At 35.7% G+C, this 23,158-nt stretch overlaps 1 protein-coding gene across 1 annotated transcript in view; it reads left to right on the top strand.

Annotated features, from left to right (window-relative positions):
- The first annotated feature begins 1,076 nt into the window (after positions 1 to 1,076).
- Il1rapl1 (interleukin 1 receptor accessory protein like 1) overlaps positions 1,077 to 23,158 on the top strand; it is a 1,249,069-nt gene continuing 1,226,987 nt past the window's right edge. Inside the window, exon 1 of the mRNA XM_036175702.1 lies at positions 1,077 to 1,427. The gene's annotated coding sequence lies outside the window, so the exon portion shown is untranslated. The remainder of the gene's footprint in view (positions 1,428 to 23,158) is intronic.

The raw sequence follows: 23,158 nt of genomic DNA, 5'->3' as shown, positions 1-23,158 counted from the left end.
GCACTTTGCAAAACTGCCCTTTACGAACCATTATCACCTCGCCACCTGAGACACTGAGCTGTGTTTTCAATGTCACCAGCACCCACTTTTTTAATGGGAGAGAGAGAGAGAGAGAGAGAGAGAGAGAGAGAGAGAGATCGCGCGCTATAATAAATCTTCAAAGAGAAAGACGAAAGGAGGATATTATGAGTGTGTCAGACCAGGCATCGCTCTCTGTACCTTTCAGCTGCCTAGAAAAATGTAATCACAATTCTAAGGTGGCTAATGCAAGCCTGGGTAAACGTCCAATTGGCTGGGCCACTTTTGCCTTTTAGGACAGATTCCCATTATTCCTTCCAGGGTCCTTTCCGAAAGATTCCCAGGCTACCGTTCTTCCTCTTCGGGTCTTCTGCAAACTAAAACTCGCAAAGCGGTGGCTGTCTGTGGATTGGCTAGTTCTAAAATATCCATTGGGTGGCAGTAATACTATCCTCTTTATGACTTGCAGCAAACCAGAGAATGCATTCAATCAAATGAACCGATCTTGTAGAAACACTGGAATCATTTATGCATTGCAGTTTCTCTTTCTTGTTTTCGCTCCTTCTTCTCTGGGATATTTTGAGTGGATTCTGGCTATTAATCAAGATTTCGTGCTGTTCGCGGTTTGCTTGTCGTTTTCGCTCAGGATTAGCATCATTCAAGATAAACGCAAAGCTGCTTCCCCCCCACCCACTCTCTTTTGAAAAATCATTTTTGGGGTCTGCTGAAGAGAGCTAGGACCCAGGAGACACCTTCCCAAACAGCAGGGGTTGTGTGCTTTCACATAGCAGTACTGTACAAGGAAAACCCCGTCGGATCTGTTATTGCGGGATACTTGTGAAATACACATAGGATTCTTTCTTATGGCTGCATCCCGGATCTGGAAATTTTACTTGGGGACCAGGAAGATTTGAAAAGGCTACATGTATCCAGAAGATTTGCAAGCAAGACTCCGGTTCTTGTCATAGAGCTCACAGACTTCTTCCTTCTTAAAAAAACAAAAACAAAAAACAAAAGAACAAAAAACCCACACATTTAAAATTTTTCTCCTCTTTTTCTGATCTCTCCTCCTTCAGTCTCTCATTTTTTATTCTGCCTATTCTTTTTTTCGTCCTAGTATTTTTTCCCCTTCCGTGCTCTGCACCTGGATTGTATCGTCACTAAACAATCGGGCACTTTGAGAACTAACTGGAGACAGTCTTGTAGGGAAGATCTGTATGGAATTATCTGCTTTTATGGTGAACTTGGCATTTGTGAATGGGTATCTTGTTCACAATATTAATTGCTAGCCAAAACAAGAAAAAGAACACAGGAGTAAAACGTGGATTTTTCTGAATACGCATTGTGATGACCAGCAATTACCTTACCGACTGATATCCAGAGGAGAATAATTTGGAAGACTGTTGTGGGTAAGGTCATTTTTATATGTAGACCCATCAGTGGTGTGAGCAAACTTGGGCGTCTGTAATGGGAATGGGTGACTTGGATGATTGCTGCATCGCATTGATGGCTGTGATGTGGCCGTTATTGGCGCTGAATGGAATAACTGCAGTTGGGTGTGTGTGTGTGTGTGTGTGTGTGTGTGTGTGTGTGTGTGTGTGTGTGTGTTCTTAGTATAACTGGAAATAAATCAAAGAATTACTCCCCAATTATTTCGGTGTGGAAGGGAGTCTTGGATTAATTCTGGATAGACACTCTTTGTTTGGATGCAATATTTGTGGTTCCTGCATTCTGGAGGGATAGCATCGGTAAAAGGAGCACTTACTGAAGAGCCCATTTCAAATGAAATGAGCTACTCTTTATTCTTTAAAAGAAACATGTTTTCAACTCAGTGCAGCATTCTGCTGCATTTCCCAGCCGCAATGGGACCAGGGATATCCCACTTGTCAAGTTCCTAAACTTTAAGGTGATAATCATTGTTAATTGTTCTCCAGGTTCTGGTTATTGGAGATAATTAAGTGCTGTGGACTACTTTTCTATCTATTCTAGTGTATTATCATTCAGAGGGAAAAAAGAAGAGACTGAAATGATGAGTAAAATAGAGAATAAGAGAGCATTATTATCTTAAATATCACCAATGTACATTCTTTCCTAAGTTTGATTGCCCAATAATAGAATTATTTACCCAATACCCTAAATAGCTGAGGCTACAACCCACGTGCAGAGGAGTCAAAGGTCTGGAAGTGGAGATGATCCTTTTATTGCAATGCAGCTAGCTTGGGAAATGTAGTCAATTACACACTTCTCTCAACCTTAAGTTGAAGATATGTTCTATCTTTTATTTTACCCTTTTACTAAAAAGTTAGAGACGACAGCACTCAGGATTCTTAAGCATATTCTGCCTGGGAAATGGGATAAAAAAAATCGATATTGATGACGTGGTTCAATGCACTGTACTGCAATGCTAAAGTCCCATATTCAGTACCTACGATGAGAGAATGGAGCATTTGCATGTGTTATAAATCTCACCTGGTAGATTGATCTGAAGGGGAGGGGAGAAGATATGTGGATATGTAGGAAGATGGATGGAAGTCGTGCATAATCGGTGATTATGTAACTTCATTACATCAGTGAGCTTCAGTCAACGATAGTGAGATGGAATGATTGTATAGAGAGAGCCTCCATCACTCTGTTAACTTTTGAAGGCTTGTAACAGCTAACAGAGGAGGAGGGCAGACAGAGATTAGCTCCAAGGGTCCTGTAAACCTTGATCTCTGCGGCGAATTTAACATGACTTTTCTCACAGTGAGTTTCTGAGGGCTAGCAGATCATGTAAGCTTTAGGGCTGGATGGGAGCAATTTTAGCCACACCCGTGGAGAGTCAAAATGTGTCTGCAATGTTTCACAAGTGCCCCATTGAGTCTTTGGGGCTGATGATTCCAGCCAAGGTCATAGTTCTTTTCCCTATGGTTGAAATATATGACCTCAACTGAGTGGAAAGTTAAATCCACTGAAATGACTGAGGTAGACTGAAGGGAAGGACCATTTAGTGTCCTCTCTTGCATTTTTCCTGGTAGAGCTTGATGCAGATTTCAGTCTGGTGGTTCCCTCATAAAAAATGATGATTGCTTACACAGTGTGTCAGAAATGAGTCCTTCTTACCTTTATCTTTGCCATGACAACCTCGTTCTGGGCCATTTTAACCCTCAGGGAAATAGAGAAGTAAAAAATCTTTAAAGGTAGCAACACCATGTTAAATTAAAAAACAACAACCCACAATGATTGCAAATTCATTGTTAACACAAATCCTAGAAATCAAGAGCAATCTATTTTCAAGTTTTAGTTAATTAATGGCTTAAAAGACATGTTGCAGTCATTGGAGACTTTCACCATGAGATGAGATAAATGCACTATGCTCACTATACATAGGAGGAACACTGCAGAAGAAAATGTCATTTTCCTTTATGCTTTATTTGGAGCTGTGCTTTTTTCTTTTCCTTTTCTTTCTCTTTTTTCTTTCTTTCTTTTTTTCTTTTTTTGAAGCAGATGCACATCAGCTTGTTAGGCCTTCCACTGTTTCAGGTTTTACCTCCCACAAGTACATCATACACACACACACACACACACACACACACAGAGAGAGAGAGAGAGAGAGAGAGAGAGAGAGAGAGAGAGAGACACACACACACACACACACACATACACACGCACACCACAAACATGAAAAGCTGTTGGTATTCTAACCCTGGCCATTTGGGTCTTATCTAGTAGTTCTAGTTCTAATTTTCCTTTGCATTTATTTTGCAAAGATGGCTAAAAGACTTTCTGGCTGAGTGCTGAGAGGATTCTTTCTGGTTTTGTTTGATTTCCTGCATTTCATTTTGGTGAAGTCAGGGGTAGGATGCAGAAACTCCCCAAGTAACTTTGAAAAGATTTCCTCACCTCAAATCAGGTGGTGGGATTGTGGAATGAAATTCTGAGGTCTGATATTTGAGGTGACTTTCTTATTTCTGCAGGACATGCCCAAACATTGATATATTGTGCCAGTGAATTTGGAGGTTTGGTGTTCATATTGTGTAGGAAATTGAATGTGAAGTTAACTCCTGATTCCTTCCTTCAGGGGTCAGGGTAACACTACAGCTGCTTCCAGGCTGGTAGTCTCCAGCTACATGCAGAAATACAGCCTGCAATGATTTTTTTTTCCTATATCCTCAATTTTCACATTGTATAAATGACTTCCTCAGTTGTTTTCTGGCTTACACCACACATATGTTGCCCAACAGGGCGTCTTCTTGAGGTTTTCTAATCCTAATAAAGGGTGGAAATAAATATAGACGGGGAAGAAGTCTGTTTCAAAAGACACTAAGTGTGAAATCAGTATATACGTGTAATTGCTATCTATTTGCCTAAAGGCTACATATACTCACTTCAGGACAGATAGTTTCAGACATTTTAATGGCTACTTGTAACCTGTTACTTTCTTTAGGAAGATTATGTAATGAAGGCACTTCATAACATTGATATTAAGTATCCTACAAATCAATAATAAATAGTTTTGCTTAATAAGAAAGCATTTAAACATGCAATCAGTGAGTGGTGTAACATATAATGTGTATTTTTCTATTTTATTGCCTTTTAAGCTAAGGTTATGTATTTTATTGCTTTTTTAAAGCTAAAATCATGTACTTATATTAAAAATTTTGGGTAGAAAACAACTACCATTTATGATATGAATATGTAAGCTACTGATTTCTTTCCTAATAAATTACTTCAGTAAAATTGGGAGATTTAGCAAACAAGAAATCATAATATTCCCACAAATGGAGAAAATTTAAATGACATTTTTATTGCAGTGTATTTGAACAAATAAATGTTATTTTAAACAGACTGATATGTAAAGCATTTTCTGAAACTGAAATTTGAGGAAGAATATTTATATTTTGAAATCTTTTAGATTCTTGTGTATTTACTGAAATGTTTTGTATGTACTTAGTATTAAAATGGACATGATCTTGACAGTTGAGAAATCTCATGTTTTCATAAGGAGAGTTACTTTATAATTTGTAACAACTAAGGAAGTATTGATTATTAAGATTTAAAAGTAGCAGGTTTTTCTGGTAATGCTGAAGTTATGAAGCATAATTATAATTTTACTATTTGAGCAGATATAGATAAGGTCATGTCAGTATTTTTCTTATTAAATTCCAGCCCAATTTTCATTAGTCATATCAGGAATCTCAAAGAGAAGAGAATCCACTTTTAGGAGACTGGGTTGACTCATTTTTCCTGACTTGTATTTCAGGCTCTGTTAGTTAGGACACTTGTACCCTCTGACACTACATTTGACCTGCAAGACTTCCAGAGAGCCATAAAAAATCGAGTAATTGCATGTTGCTCTGAATAAAGGAGACAGTGTGTGTCTAAGTGGTTACCAATATGTTCTACATTAGAAACATATGCAAATATTAGGATTCCCCTATCTTATGAATTTTTTAGAATATCTTTTTCGTGTCCTAATTATAAACCTTTATAGGCATTTTCTAGTATCTATTACTATCAGCTGATAGGTAATAGCATTCTGTGATTAAACAACATAGGTAAATGAAATGCTTTTGATACAAGATTTTACTCACCATTCCAGTTTTGTTTTTCAGGGATACTCAAAACGGAATATAGTTGTCTTAAGTATTTAAAACATAGTTGCATTTGAATCAAATTCAAAAAATTTTCTGTGGATACTTTAAGGAGATAAGTTTCTCCCAGTTAAGGCCCCTGAGTATATAGGATCTGTTTCTGTCAAGAGGACTACATGAACAAATGCTCACAAACAAATTTGATGCTACCACTTGAATTGGGTCAACTAACCCCAGAGCTACTCTCAAGGACCATTTTATTTACCAAAGTATATGGGCTTGAGTACCCAGAGTAATAGAGGAAATGAGAAAGGAAAGGCATCAGTACTGTTTGGAATTTTCTAGTTGCAATAATTACTAACGTTCTTTAGGGGGAAGCAATCCCCCATGTGTCACTGCTAAAGCTGCATTTCTTTAACATAAACATATTCACATATATGAGGACGACATTGTTAACTATCTGAGTTTCAATATCTTGTTTATGTGGATGACTAAATAGGTTAAGAAGTAAGGTTTTATGTTTTGGTTGAGATAGAAGTGGAAACTGTAAAAATCCTGTAAAATACAAATTAATGTTCACAAACTTAAATAACTCTTGTGTTAAAATAGAACCTCCTCTCAGTTCCAGGTTTCTTGCTTTTTATGTTAAAGATCCTCAATATTTATTTTGGATGAATCTTGTCATGTATATTTATCTTACTTCATTGATGCCTATAAATAGCAAGTATTTCTTTGGTATCCTATATTTAAAATACATATATGTGACATGGAAATATTTTAGTTATGATCTAGCAGGTTTACAAAGGAATATCATAGAAATGTAAATAGGCTTGTTTATTTGACAAATTCAGTTAATCACCTTACAAATATGCTTTTAATTTTCACCCAGAGAATGCCACCCTGGAGTGTCTTACAATGTGTATAGCATACCATTACAGGCCAACCACATGGCTCAATGGACATACCCCTTGCTGCTTACCCTGGCCATTGGCTCACAATGACAAATCCTCAGTTGGCATGCTTACTTGGTTCTGCTGTGCAGAAACACTATTCAAGTGCCAAAAGCCTAAGATTCCTAAGGCTTGTAGCTACAGAAAAGGGATGACTGAGTGGCTTAGTATTGCCTTCCAATCACATAATCTGAAATTGCCAAGCAGTGCGCTGTGGATAAAGCAAAAAGAGGAAGCAAAGCTCTTTAGTATTTTGCTTCTAATTTTTTCATATTATAACATTAAAAGGATCATTATTTTTTCATGGCAAGATATTCAAAAGGTTTGTTGTAGTTAACTGCATGCACACACACATGCACACATACATGCACACACACATATTACAATAAATAACATTAAATGAACAATGTTGTTCCTACCTAAATTTGAGAGTAAAATACTAAGTCAGGATATAGTGTGTGATACGTGAATTCAATGAAAAACTGAAAATATTCTCCTGGCCTTGTTAAGGTTAATTAATTGATGCATTCTTATTGTACCAATGTTTACATGCAGTAATCATTTTGTTTCCATACTGATAATCATGAACTAATATATTAATTTAAATGAAATTAAATATTAATTGGGGCTAGAGTTAAGAGCATTGGCTGCTCTTCCAGAGAACTTGGGTTCAGTTTCCAGGACCCACACAGCAGTGCATAATTGTAACTCCAACTCTAAGGGATCTGATGCCTTCTCCAGGCACTAGGCAGGCACATGGTGCACAGACATACATGCTGCCAAAAGATCCAGAGACATAAAATAAAATGACATAAAAAATTAATTAGAAAATGTCAAAAGTCATTTAATCAGTTTACCTTTCAGTGTCACTTGATAAAGAAAGTGTATAATAACAATAAAAAATTGTACATGCATTGGTGTGTGTACAACTGGGTGAATAAATACCTTCAGAATACATTGTTTATCTGTGTACAAAGTTTAGTGTAGAATATAAATTCTAGACTACATTAAGTAAAATGTTCATGTATTCAGAGTCAAAACACTTAACATTGCATCTGCACATGAAGCATGTTTAACGTTGAAAAGGAAAAGTAAGCTGTTACTGTGGGTCTTGCATCCACAGAGTTAAGTTTGTGGGGTACATGGGCTTTGGAGTGTATAACCTCCTGAAGTTCCACCATTTTCAAACTGACTTTCAAATTTATGCTTCAAAGGTTATCATAAAATCATTATGTATGCATCACAAAATAATAACTTTAAAAAAGATTGTATTACTACCACAACAAAATTCATTTCAATATAACCAGAGGTAACTAGAGGAGAATCACGAGAATCTATGGAATTGTGCAAAGTTGGTGAGTAAAAGATGCTCCATTATGTTGTTTTACACAAGGAAATTGTGAGCCAGTGAAATGAAACTGAGTCTCCGAGCTCTTACAGTTTGTTGGCTCACTTATCATTTATGATTCTCATTCCTTGATAAGGTGTTAGTCCACAGAACAGTATTTTATTTAATTTGTAATATTCCCTGACATACCATATTGTCTTCTTAGTAGATAGTAAGGAAACAAAAAGTTCTTGTTGGGGTTAATGTTACTAGATGTAATACTTTAGATTGTAGCTCACTTTAGTGACTTGTGATCACTTTCCTACTGCCCCACTTATACTATATGGACTGCAATCTTATATTTATGTACATTTTGCTACTCTTGACTTTATTTGATGTCTGTGGGCATTATACAAGGGAAGGGTTGGGGAAAATAGGTCACTGGTAAGTCTCCTTGCTTTTTCTGAACATTTCTTTCCCAGTAGTTGTATATCTCTTCTCATGCAGAGAATTGCTGCTGTATAGAATTCTTCCCTTTTTGTCAAAAAGTGACCCAGAAATGACTTCTGTAAACATTTCACTCTCTGGCCTTTAGGACAGCTGGCTTTGTCTCTATATTGCATGTTGCCAGCCTGCTTCCAAAAGATTCTACTAAGGACCCTTTTCTAAATGTATTTTAGTCACTAATTCTACTTTAAAGATAAGAGTATCTTTTTAAATGTCTCCACTAATAGGCACACTCTCTTATAGATGCAGCAATGGAGTAATTTTGAGAAAGTAAAGAGCAATATGTTTGGAGCTTGCTGGCCTATAATAACATAGCTACTAACCGACAGACTAGCAGTTCATAGATCTATTTATCTAGCATCTTTGAATTATCTATCTGTTTTATGTGTATTTACATATTCTAGTGACTACACAGAGACCTCCATATATATAAACACATAAACATGTTGAGTTTTCAATTGTTATTAAAATACAATATAAAATTTCTTCCCCTTTTCTTTCTTCCTTCCACCACCTCCTCTTTGCTATACCTCCAGTCTTTCCCATGTCTTTCCTTACTCCCTCTCAAAGTAATGGCATCTTTTTCTTTAATTATTATTGTTGCATATGTCCACAAATAATAAAACCTTATGAATGCACATATGTACATAATTTCAAGGCTGCCCACTTAATGTTGTGTATCTAATTGTGGCCCTTTTATTTTTTGATATAATATTTGGCATATGAACTCTAGATAATAGGCTAAATGGAAAGATTGTAATGGCAATAATCACTCCTTTGAACTATGATAGTAACACTTATAGAAAAATATCATATTAGATTTTTTTCTCACTCAAAGCTGCCTTCAGAGGACTACATTTTAGATGATGAGGTGTAGAGAGGACTGTGAAGATCATATTTTAATTCAGGATTGATGTTGCAGTGTACTAGTAGGCAGCTGTTAACATTTTTCTGTATGGAGAAATGACACTGGCTAGGAACACTCTGATGTTTACAGCCTCACCATGAACTTTATTCCAAAGAGACATAGCCAGGGGAGATAAACACAGCAGTAAAAATGGGAAAGAGAAAGGCTTAGAATATTTTGTGTAAACAAAGCGTCATGTAGCCAAGGGAGAAAATTTGAATATAAAAAATGAATCTGGTGGCTCTCAGTGTTTAGTGTTTGAATATCCCTGTTACAGCTCCTAATTGTTCTCACCATGACAAAACTCCTAAATAGTACTCAAGAGGAACCCAGCTCCACAGTGTGCAGACTAAATTCATTCAGGGGATCTCTGGGGAGTTTGGACTGCTGCTCTTCCTTCTTGGGATTTTCCTACAGGGCCCTTAAATAACAGTCTGAGAGTAAGTTGCTCATATCAGTGGGTGTGCTCTTCTCAATGACTGAATGGTTTAGTTTACCTCCAGGAGCAAGTGCCTGTCAGTCTCATATTTCTCGTCACTAGAATCATGCAGGACTGTAGTAGTATATCAGTAAATAATTGCATAAGAATGCTTAAATATTTTCTAATTGCAAATCAGTTTTAGATTTATGTTCCCCAAAACGTGCTGCATTGTAAGTTGAGACTAAAGCTTTTAATGTAGGAAAGTAATAAAAGAAAATTGTAAAATAAAGGAAAGAGGATGAGAAATAGTTTTACTGGCCTACTCTGTTCCTTTCATCTTTTCCTTTCCTTTCATCCCAACTATAGTTTTTTAATTACTATTATTATTTTGAGACAAAGTGTTACTGTGTAGCTCATGCTGAATTTAAACAAGGGGACCATCTGCCTCAGTTTTCTGAGTGCTGCAATTCCAGGTGTGTGCCACCCCAGTCAGCTACCAACATAGTCATTTAAGTTAATTCGCTATTCAGAAGCAAGAGATACAAAAATGAACAATAGTAGATATCTGAGTCCAAAGATGAACAGTTCAGTCGAATGTGTAGCTAAGAAACACAACTATATATAACTGGAATTCAAGGCAATTTTCCATGTATACTTCTAAGAGTGATATCAAGTACAGTGAAGATTTAGAACAAGGCCAGAACTCATGAATAGAGAGTCATTAGGGGAAACTTTCTAAAGGAGACAGACGTCATGTTAGACTTTGAATGAACTAATATAGGTTCTAACATTCCAAATATGGGAGAGATTTAACATGCACACACACACACACACACACACACACACACACACACACTGTAAGTAGGACCAAATGGAACGTGATTACACCAAAGCCAATACCATAGCTTCCCTAATGAGTCAGATATACAATGTGAAATATATAAAGATATGGCTAGAGTCCCAGAGCTACACATCTGATTGTGATGAGCTCATGTAATAAGGTTGGGTGAACATAAGAAAAAAGAACATTTAACAACCTACTCACATTTATGCTCAGGAAAATCAGGAACAGTATGAGAGCCTGTATCTCCCAAGTACCATTGATTTTTAATTTTGTGAAGTTCCAAAGATCTCCTTAGTATTATCTTTAGTGCAACTATGTTACATTGAACCCTAGAGCTCCAGTTGCCATCATTATCTGTCTTCATACCCTTTTTGTCTTTTCCCTTTTCTGAGACAGAGGACAGAAGATATGTTACACACACACACACACACACACACACACACACACACACACACTCACACACACAGAGTTTTACAAACTGTAGATGGCATAATGCATAATGAGACTAGTGTATTTAAATTATATTTTCTTAGTAGGGTTAGAAATTTGTCAGCATCCTAGCAAGACATGGCAATTCAAGTATATTCAAGTACATTCAATGAATAAATGAGAATATTTAAACTATATTTATTTACAGTAATGATAACAGCAAATTGACCCTAAAGTGGCAATTGAATTAGAAAATAAAAGGAGAAAAAAAGAAAAATGAAACACTTTATATAAGATAGAAATATAATTTCCAAATGATTTTATTCTAAGATCATGTGGGGAAAGAATATTGTTTACAGTAGAATTTGCATTCAATAAGATACTAGGTTTTATTACTAGCCAGTGTGAAGATTTTTCTAACTGGTAATAATTACAACAATTTTGAATGGTAGGTGAAAAAGAGAGAGTAAGTCTCCTACTAAGAAAAATAGTCTTATGCAAGTTCAAGTTAAAGTATTTTCTTGATTAGATACTTTGCTTCTACTTCTAATAAGCAGAAGAAAAGATTCACACAATGTCCACTTTAGACATTTGGCCTTTTTTAAAATGTGGACTAGAGATTCTTTTCCCAGTAATGCTCCTCTGAAGCACTAGCTTTTCTATACAATCCTTAGCTTTGATCGCTCAGAGGCCATGGTGCTCTTTTGCGGTCTTTTGTTTTTTATAACCATTTAGCTGTCTCCAGTTCCATGTCCCTAACTAAGAGGTATTTTTTTTTCCTAAACTTTATGAGATCACTCCTTGTTTAAATTCCAGTAATCTTGCAACGTGTCAATACTTATGAAAACATGAAGAAGGATGTGTTTTTTTAGGCACAAGCTATGTGTAAAATGCATCATCATTAGAATTTACCTAAACGAACAAGTATCATAGTTCACTGTGATACAAATAAATAAGTCCTTTCTACTCTGAAATTCTACTACAACTTTAGTAAGCACTCTCAGTGTGGGCTTGTGGAGGTCATAGGACAGCTCCCAGTAGTCAGTGCTCTCTTCCCACCATGTGGCTTCTCCAACTGAAGCCAGGTCTTTGGACTTGATGGTAAGTAAGTACCTCTACCTATTGAGCCATTTTGCTAGCCCCAGTTATCACTATCCTTTAGTCCTATTACACTATTAGAGCTACTTCATTCATATTCATCTTAATTGGTTTACTCTTTTACCTAGAAAAAATGAGATATATCTTTTTGGGTCCCTCTCTTTTGTAATGATGTGATGTGTAGTGTATTGATATGAGGTAGTGAGCCTACTATAAGCTAAAGATGTCCAAGGTAGTTCTCATTATTGAAACATTATAGGCTAGTAGAAGGGTGTTGTGTTCCCTGTTTGCAATCCAAGCATTTATGAGATCATGACACCCTGGCCCACATAGTGATACCGTCTCAGAGGGGGAAAAATGAGCTTATAGACTAGTGAGGAGGAACAAATTTTTCAATTATTTTCTCTGTAAGCATAATTTTGAAATGTAGAATTGCACCTAGAAGTTTCTGTTGCTTTTAAGGCAGAGGAAGAAACTGACTGCAAGTGAGCCCTAAGCAGTTTCTTTAGGAAGTTCTAGACTCCTGATGGTCCTTAAATTTATTTGAAATTCAGTCAAGGAACTGAAATTTGTAATCCCATACCCAGCAGTTGCTGTATAGGGCATAGATACTGTCTTACACAGTTCTCAGTTGCCAGATAGGCATATAGACCATGAAGAGAAAAATGGTTGGTCTTTGAAAGCTCCGACAAGCTAGCAGTATCCTCTCAGTTGTGGAGATACACTTCACTGATATAGCAGGAAGCTACTGGATTAATGTAAGGAAAAGAGTAAGAAAACTAAATATATTTGATTACAAAGAATTATTGTACATAGTTTCGTTTCTGGGGATTTTTGCTGAGGAATATAATGAAATCATAATTAGTCATGCTATAAATTTCCAGGTCACAAGTACATAAGGAACATCTTATATGCACCTCAGACTTCCATGCACAGTGAGAAAGGTATTGAAAATCATGTTTAGTAGTTGACATAAGACATGTTTTTTCTTCAGCAGTTCATTTGTTTGATTATAAAGGTTAGGAGAGGATTTTCTTGAACGTCAAAGAAGGGGGCAAGGTAATGGAATGAAGTGGACCAAGTTTTCTGAATTGTGAGGATAGTATGACAGTTCTTTGATTTGTAAGGGATAGTGAAGGTCCGCAGATGGCAATGTAGATTTACTGGTTGGTTCAGAGCAGAGAAAGCTGTATTTCAGTAATATTTGCTCAGCAGAAATTCTGAGTAGTTAGGTGAGGAGGGGACTAAATGCGAATTGATGACTTTAAAACTGTAGAGATAAGTCATTGTAGAGTTCAATTTTTATTGTGATTTTCATATAATACTATTCATGTTTTATTATGTAGATGTATTAATTTCATTCTTGAATGCAAGGGAACTGCTATTACTTTAGATTTCAAAATGTTTTCTTCAACTGCAATGAGGTGATAGGAACACCTTTTATTTTCTTCTTGTGAAGATTTTCAGTCAGGTTGAACACACTGACACCAATTTTCCCAGTTATTTTAAAAGCTATTCATTAAATCATAGAAAATTTGAGCAGAAATGAACTCAGTGTACACTCTTGCACACACAAAAAAAACCTTTCTCCTCTACAACTAAAGTAATTATTCATGAACTAATCTTCATTTTAATAAACAACCCCTTTGACTTCTTTCTCCTCCATTCATCTGACATTTGACTAGATGGCTAATTCATTTCAGTTTAAGAAATAATCCCAGATTTTCTACCTACCTGTGCCTAATAGCAAGAACAAGACTAGATTTAGCAATTCACTTAGTGCTGATTGAGGAAATGTACTGTTAAGCATTAAACATTTGTCTTCTAAAATAAATTCAGTCCTCTCTATTACCCTTACAGCTACTCTTAAATAATTTGATCTTTTCTTCTCTGATCTTGGATTATCACTGGAATTAATAAAAACACCTTATTAGGTATTTTTAAAAGATCAAATATTCAATGGAGGTAGACTTCTTTTTCCATTACAATAAATCTTTATGTTTTCTGTATGTTTGAATAAATATAACATAGGGGGTCCAGGATCAGAACTATTCCATTTTTTACTGACTGCATTGAGCTATTTGTGCACAGCATACATTTCCTTTTGTTTTCATAAATTTGAAATAGACAATTTTTGTGCTAGCACACAGTGTCGCATCCATTATAGTAGGTAAGTCTTGGTATTTTAAGTTTCTTACTCAAAAGAGTTATGTAGGTGGTATGAGAATTGAATGACGGCTATTGGAACAGACTATGCATCAGAAGTTATTTAAATCTCATCTATACTTGGAAGAAAAAAAAGAGAATTGTTATTTCCTGCTTCTAAAATTACAATTGGCTTTAATTTCTACAGATTATAATAATTAAAATGTGGGCCTTTCTGTGAGCATATTCCTTGTAATACCAATTTCCTGGAATCAAAAATTCATGTCCTAGTAGATATTAGTTCACCCTTTATTGAGTTTTGGAACTTCTACTAGTCCAGTCTCACTAGATGTAATGTTATTGTTAACTATAATTTCAAAAGAATAAAAGTACATATGATAAAGCTTCACCATAGTCTGGATTTGGGAAACTGAAAGATATTGAGAAAATTTAACTTTTTGACTTCACTAAATAATTTCTTAAAATCACAGGTGCTTAATATACCTAGGTATCACAATCAAATCTTCAACACTTCAAAAAGGAATCACAGCACCCAAAGTATATTTATTTACATTTTTACAGGCTATAAGAATTTAAGTGGAAACTGTTTCATACCGAAAGATAGTATCTGAAATGACTTGTGTGAAACCTATTCTGAAAGTTACTATAGTATGAAATAAGTTAGGGCAATAAAATATACTCATTTGAATGTCGGCATCATCATCATCATCATCATCATCATCATCACAATTATTTTTGTCATCATTATAAAAGGGCTGATACTAATTCAGCAGATATTATCTGACCAAAACGAACAGTACAGATCAGGACAGTGGCCCCTAAATTTAATGATCTGCAAGGTTTCCGTGGCCACTGGAATAATGCCAGGTATGTGAGTCTTTGTCTGTGACAGACTTAAACCTTCACTCTATGTTAATGCAACGGTTAATATAAATAGTTCTGATGCCTGAATGCTTAATATTTCCTCACCCCAAAGAACATTGTGTGCTCCCAGTTCACTAATAGCCATGCTCTTTTCTTATCAGTTTGCTATTTTAAGTGTATTTCATAAAAAGCTCATTTATTTATTTACTTATTCATTTATTTATTCTCTGTGTATGTGATAGAATACATATCTAGGTGCCACAACATGTGGAGGTCAGAGGAAATCTTGCTGGAGTCAGTTTTCTCCTTCCACCATACAGGTTCTGAGGGTCAAATTTGGATTAAGAGAGTTGGCAACAAGCAATCTTATGCACTGAGGCATCTCATCAGCTCTTATTATGATTCTTTATGTGTCCCCCAACTTGAATGTAAGGATGAAAGGCTACCCCTAATCAATTTGATTTACCAAATGGCGCTGGTGCCTCAGAGTCCTGGTTAACAGTGCAACTTAGTGGAAGGAGAGAAGGTATGTGTGTAGAAATCACTCACTGTGTCTTGTTTTCAGTAAGATAATAAGAGAAAAGAAAGTGTGATTAAAGCATACAACATCTTGATCTTTATATGGCATTTACCATTTTAAAGATTTAATCCATGATATAGTACCCTTGTATAGAAAAAAAGCTCTTTTCATTCAAGGGGCTGAGCAAAGGCCCAACACATGCTCTAAATTGCTGGGTTATTTGATAAAATAGCTTTGGAGTGCCAAATTGAGAGCGTAGCATAAACCCAGAACTGAAAATTTGTGGAACATCAGTGGTGAAGAAAAGAATGTTTGAGGACCATTGATCTAATAAAATTTTTCATTTGAAGATAACAGAAATAGCCATCAGCCTACAGTTAGGTACCACTCTATCCTTCCAGACTATAAGATAATAAACCCCATCGTGGTTTTTGTTAGCTTTGCTTCCTATGATTTCTGCTATATGTAAGTATCAACTAAGAAGAAGCTTTAAAAACAGCATTGATTTCCACTTCATCACTTTTGTAATATTAATATATCCTGTGCTGGTTGTAAAACATATTATGGTTTAGTATTTGTTCTCATTCAGATCGAGGCAAGTATGAGTTTCTCTTTTGGCTTTGCTGTTTATTAGCTGTATAATCTTAACAAGTGACTTATTTGATGTTTTGTTTTCTGAATGCACAAAGAGAAGAGAATATCTGCTTTTAGAATTATTGGGGAAAATACAACATTCTTAAAGCATATAGTAGGCAGTATTGGACAAATGTAGCTATGTAATGATAGGAACCTCTTTATTATAGTGTTTTAGGATACCATATATTGCAAAAAATATAACAGCTAGTACATTCTTTAGCCTTACCACTGTACTTCAGAGGTGATTTGCTATCCTCATCTCATTTGACCTGTGAACAATGTGCATTGGATAATTCCTTCTCCTTGGCATATATACTTTACCTGGTGTTCAAATTTTCTTTCTGTTACTGTCATAAAACCTGTGACCAAAAACAACTTGAGAAGAAAGGGTTTTGTTTGTTTGTTTGTTTTACACTTCTAGGTCACAATCCAGTACTGAGGAAGATAAAGGCAGGAAACTGGGGGTAGGCTACTTTTTTATACCCCAGGACCACTTGACTAGGAAATGGTGTCATCCACAGTGGGCCCTCTAACATCAATTAGAGAATTAAGACACTCTCCCACAAACATGTCCACATTAGTAAACTTGATAAGGATAATTGTTCAAATGAGACTCTTTTTTTTTTTTTAGTTAATTCAAGGCTGTGTCAAATTGGCTGTTAATGTATGCTATCTGACTTTCAGGATAGCACAATATCATGGTTTCATTTGTACTTCATTTTGTGTTCCTTTTCAGTATCTTTTTTGCTGCTTTTGACTATCTTCTTGGTCTGCCCTCGCCTTTGTGACTTCATCCACTCTTGCCTCACTTTGATCTCTGCTGATCTTCAGGCAAATATATTCAATAGCCTATTTCACATCCCTTCTCATTTAAAAGTAACTTGTCCAAATCAGAACTTCTTTTTAAAAACCAACTTTATTCACAGTTTCTCCATTTCTTTTTTTTTAAAGGAGATTTGTTTACTTTATTATGTATACAGCATGTATGACCAGAAGAGGGCACCAGATCTCATTACAGATGGTTGTGAGCCACCATGTGGTTGCTGGGAATTGAACTCAGGACCTTTGGAAGAGCAGTCAGTGCTCTTAACCTCTGAGCCATCTTTCCAGCCCCAGTTTCTCCATTTCAACCAATTTTAATTTTAGTTTTCATTCTGTATGACAAAATCCCTTGAAACCATCCATCAAATGGCCCTTCTCCTGCACATCATACCCATTGGGCTATTGGTACTATCTTCATCCCTCCAGAATTTAATCACTTTCTCCACTTCTATTGGTATCATGCTTGTTGGAACCTCATATCTGTTTTCTAAATTGTGGTAACCTCTGATTTGACTGAATGACTTTGCCATTGTTCTAACTACAACTGCAGTTGTCCTTTGAAAAGAAAGCCAAATCATGACATTTTACTGTTCAAAGTCCTACTGAGCCTGGCTTGCGTGGCTTGTGACTTTACTTGAAGTAAAAGCAAAATTCTTATAATTATCTAGAGCTATTGGCTTACATTTCTTGACTTCATTTTTTTCTAGCACATTGACATTTTCACTTCTGGAAAAACCATTTTGTTTCCACATAATCTGAAGACTACCAAATTCCTTCATTTTTGTCATACCTGGCTGACTCTGGGGCTTGCTAGCTAGCCCACCTAGCTGAATCTGTTAGTCTCAGATCCAGTGAGAGACCTTGTATTAAAATATAAGGTGGATGGTTATAGATGCCCAACACCTGAGGTTAAAATACGGCCTCCACAGACATGCACAAGTGTGTAAATGCTACTGCACATACATGCATACACACACACAAGAATATGCTCACCCACCCAAAAATGCAAACAAGTAAAAATATAAGGTACTGCAGTATGAACATTTTCAAAATAAACTTTCATTGTCGCATAGCAAAGAAGAAAATATCTAGCTGAAGTGTAAGAAGTATATGTCATGTAATTATATTCACCTAATATAAAGCAATATAAATACTCATCAGCTATAATAACCTGAATGTCAGTAAAATTAATTGAGGCTGTTCTTTTTATTTTATACCAATTAAACTTCATATATATTTTAAACTTGTATGATATTCTTAAGTATTCTGTAATATGGGTTAACTTTCAAACACCTTATGGTGATTTAGCAGATGATGTTTACACTGTGTATTATTTAAATAACACAGTTTCTTCTTTTCTTTCTTTCTTTCTATCTAGTAACAAGTTGGATTATATAATATATATTTCTTTGTTCTTTTCCATTTTTTATAAATAGAAAATATTAATAATTGTTGTAAAACATTCTTCTTTGCACTACAAATATAGTTTTAGTTTGTAATTCTCAATAGAAAGCATATATTTTACTTTTCTACCGTTATTTAGAACCATTTTGAAAAATAGTTACAATGAAAGTCTTTTGCTAGACAAAACAGAGTATTATTTTTAAATATTGAATGAACAATACTTTGTTTCGTGCTTAGTCACTAGTCATGTATAGTAATAAAAAATTCATTCTTATATTTTAGCCATGTACTTTAGTATTTTCCAAAAAAAATATTTCAAGCACTTTACTGCTCACCAAGCCCGGTGTGATTAAAGTAGATCATTGGATTTTGCGCAAAGTTTTGATCCACGATTGTGGTACAGGGATTCCATAGCGATACACACACACATATGTGTGGGTGTGTATGTATATGTGTGTGTACGCATGTGAATGTGTGTATAAATACAACTTCAACATATTGATTCTAGAATTTACTTTTCTTGTTGTTTCCTTGTCTTGAGTGTCTACTAGATCACTCTGCTCCAAGTTTCTTTTCTCAGCTCCAAGTTTGAAATATCCTGATAATTACATCTTCCTGCAACCAGAATAAAGATGAGAAATGGAAGCGGGAGGAGAAAATAGAAGGACAAACTCATCTAATTCTCTAGATGCTATCATAGCTCTATCTAAATGTTGAAGGTTTTCTTCTGACTAGTTTAGAAAGAATCACTGTTCCCAGCAGTTCTGTTACCACTCATGCCTGCTTTACTTTGTTACTCCTCTGCTGCTTGTGGGTGGATGGAGTTCGACTTTTTCAGAATAGTTACTAGTGGGTGGGTTCAAGAATCTCTAGTGGGTTGAGAAAAAAGCCATGTTTATATAGATAGTGATCCTTCTATTAAAATCTCAAGAGTGAGTAATATTTAATAGCTGTGTTTACCACGCACAAAACAGAGTCCATCTGTACAGAAAATTCCAGGGTACCTTGTATTCATATACAGGATTTTTGAGCAGTTCTTATCCCCCAAATTTGTTTCTTGGTAGACAAGGATTTCCTCCTGAGGGCATGACATGAGCCTGGATGCCTATGGATCTGTACAAATCTAAGATGCTATGAATCTGTCAAGACCTAGCTTTCCTACTGCAGCGGATCATAGCACACAGCTTTAGGGCCTTGTGTGCATTGCTTTGATGACAGATGTAATACCTTTAGGTTCACTGGCTTTAAATTGTAGATAGCTGGGGTAAAGGCACTCACATGATAGACTTAGCTGCCAAGTGAGTGCATTCACTATTTTGATTTGAAGTCCAGTTCTTTTATATTTTAAATATAGAACTAGCAACAGCCAGGATGCCTTGTATATAGTGAAAGCTATATTAAATCTAGCACTTTCTGTGTGTCCAGGACACTGGAAATGACAAGATTTTTCAAAATGTAGACAGTTTAAACTGGTTATTCTAAAAACAAAGCAAAACAACAAAATAATTTAATGTGATGTTCAGATGATTATGGAGTCTTAACAGACATCATTGCTTCTCATTTTCTGTATCTTCTACTCGAAAAAATACCTTACCTTAATCTTTTACCTTAATCTTCAAAGATTCAGTAACATTTGATGTCCATGACTCACTTTATTACAACAATGCTACCATCAAAACATGAAGTTTGGATAGCTACAAATGTACAACTCAATTATAATTTTTTCAAGTGGAGTCCCTGAAGTAAAATTACATATATTGTTTTGTAATTATCATTCTAAAATTCAATACTAGGACAATTAAGGTCTAAATGATTTGAGATACAGAGCCCATTTTAAAAGCACATTTTACTTTCATTTTATTGGCAAGTTTTAAGACCAAAATTTAAAAAGACCAAAAATGGACATAATTTGGATGTGCATTTTAATGAAGAAAGCAGAGAAAATGTGAAATGATTTTGAGAAAAGGATACTCAGTGTGATACAACTTCTATAAATGATGATTGCCCCCCACCCTGTTATTTAAAGAATGAAATAAAGTTACGTATAATGGGCACTACTAAATTCCGGCTGGCATTAAGATGCAAATATTTTAAATAAGTGACATATTTTAATTTAAAAATTCAAATCTAATATAAAATGCAAATTTCTGTAGCCCTTAATATAGAAAAAGGGAAAATGTCATGATTGAGTTTGGAGAAATTGTAACTTGGACAGCTCTAGCCAGCTGCAATGATGAACAAGGCTTCCTTTATTATTGCTTCAAGAAAAGCTATTGAGTGGGTAGCACAAAGTAGCTACTTGAGTATGGGGATATCCAATATCCCTTTGATAGGCGTATTTGATTTTAGATCTTCCATTTACCCTCTTGTTTCTAACTTTCCAAGTGCCACAAAAAGACCCCAGGATCAGTGTTGTTGTCCTTGTTGTTCTTTTTTTGACCCATGGGATGTATCACTACAAATAATTGTTATCTATTTAAATTGATCTTTAGCAATCTCGAGCTTTATTCCTAATCATATGAAATCTTCCCATAAATCTTTGGTACTTACAGGATTCACTACGAGAAGGTTAGTAATAACCATCTCCCTACCCAAGAAGTCTTTCTCAGCTCCGTTTCTCACTCTGACCCAAACAATTTCTTGCTATGCCTAATTAAGTCCACAGACACACATTGCTGATATGTGCTCCTATTCCATTTTTGTCAGGAAAACTCAAAATCATTCTTCAGTATCCATCTCATATCTTTATGAGTACCCATATCTGCTCTTTAAAACATTACTTAGCTTTTCTGATAGAGCATTTTCCTCACCACTATTTTTACCCTATTTAACCCCAATGATCAGAATACATATTTCTGATAAAATGATTGTTTGTTATCATTATTCAGCTTGTCTCTGTCCCTGCTAGGTTGGGAGCTTCATATGGACCAAAGTGCCATTTATTTTAACACAACAGGTCTCAAGGGATAGTTGATTGACTGAATGAACAGATCCTCACTTGTGGATTTTGCTCAACCTACAATTGTGGGTGCCAACTCAATATGCAGAGTTGGAAACTGTTTGTAGCTCTGCCAGTCAGTTTTATGTTCTGCCAGCACATTCTTGGTTGTTGTACATTCCCCACTGATAGGATTTTTCCCAACAGTACTTGGCTTGATTACAGTGTTCATTAAAAAAAAAAAAAACCATATCTGGGTTTTTTCCTGTATCTACCAAATTTCATTCTCTCAGTTTCTGTACAGCAGGTTTCTGGAGCATCCTGTTGTTACCCATTCCCTCCTGTGTCTCACCCATCCATGTAACTTTGTTATGAGAGGCTGGGAAGCTGGCCAGTTTCCATCATCTTGTTTCTGGTGATCGTGTATTACTTTAGGCATTTGAGTGGTGAACCTGGGCATACTGCCACAACCAGCAGTGAAGGTGAATGCGTTGCAGTGCCAGTAAGGACTAAGGCACGGAAATAAATCTATACAGAATTGACTTTTTTGGTGCTTTCTAGTAAAGGAAGAGATTATACATGTAAAATGCCTTGGTAGCAATGAGTGTTATTGTATTACTTGTAGTTCTGGATGAAAGAACACCAATATTCTTCACCTTAACTGCTGTTTTAGCAAGATGTTGGTGTTAATGACAAGTAGTATGCCTTTGTTGCATTTCTTGCCCACTTTAGCTGAGGCTAGAGAACTGGATGGTATGTGGTACTACAGATCAATGTTCTTCAAAGTTGGATTACATATGGATCTCCTGGGAATTTTGATTCACTGGGTATGGGGTGAAACTGACAGTTTGCATTACTAACAAGCTCCCAGAGGATCTCACATGGGGCAGAATGAGCTCTTAAGAAAGCAGTGCTGGCTAATGGGCATGTTCTTTCTTCATCTTCCTGTATGTTTGTTTCTCTGACTGGCTGTCTAACTATCATCTATCAGTCTATTAATCAACCTATCTATAACTTATCTATCTACAATCTCTCTCTCTCTCTCTCTCTCTCTCTCTCTCTCTCTCTCTCTCTCTCTCTCTCTCTCTCTATCTATCTACCTACCTACCTACCTATCCGTCAATCAATCCACCTACCTATTTATAGTATATTTGTATCTATCATCCATCCATCTATCTATCTTTCTATCAATCTACCTACGTACTTGTCATCTATCTCTCCTCAACAATGCCACAGAAGGCCAGAAGACGCCCTGGCACAAAGAGAATAAATCATACAATCAGTGCTTTATGTTAGTGCTGCTTATTATTGATGGTAGTAGCATCCCTGAGTTATTATTACTTTCCCTCCTGCATGGGAAATGGAAAAAGTTGGCTTTGCTGACTAAATCCCTTGATGAAAATGATTTAGTGCATCAAAACTACTAATTACTCTTTTGAGGTTGATATTGTTGGCTTTAAAGGAAGTGAAGTTCAATTGCGAAGGACTTAGGAATGTGGTGATTTTCTACCAGGTTTCTTTTGCACTTGACTCTCTAAAGATTGGAATTAGAGCTATCAATTGTATTCATGATATATGTGATCATAGTGTGCCAGAGGTACAAAAATGTACTAAATATACCTTTCTTGGGATATTCTATAGTTAATTCCATCAAATAGACAGCATTTTTATGGCAAGAATGTTTCTTAGTTTTCAGCAAATTTCCAAAATACACACTAATAAGCTCATTAAATA

The sequence above is a fragment of the Onychomys torridus genome, chromosome X, assembly GCF_903995425.1.
Source record: "Onychomys torridus chromosome X, mOncTor1.1, whole genome shotgun sequence".
Taxonomy (NCBI): domain Eukaryota; kingdom Metazoa; phylum Chordata; class Mammalia; order Rodentia; family Cricetidae; genus Onychomys; species Onychomys torridus.
This window is presented reverse-complemented; position numbering and strand designations above follow the sequence as displayed.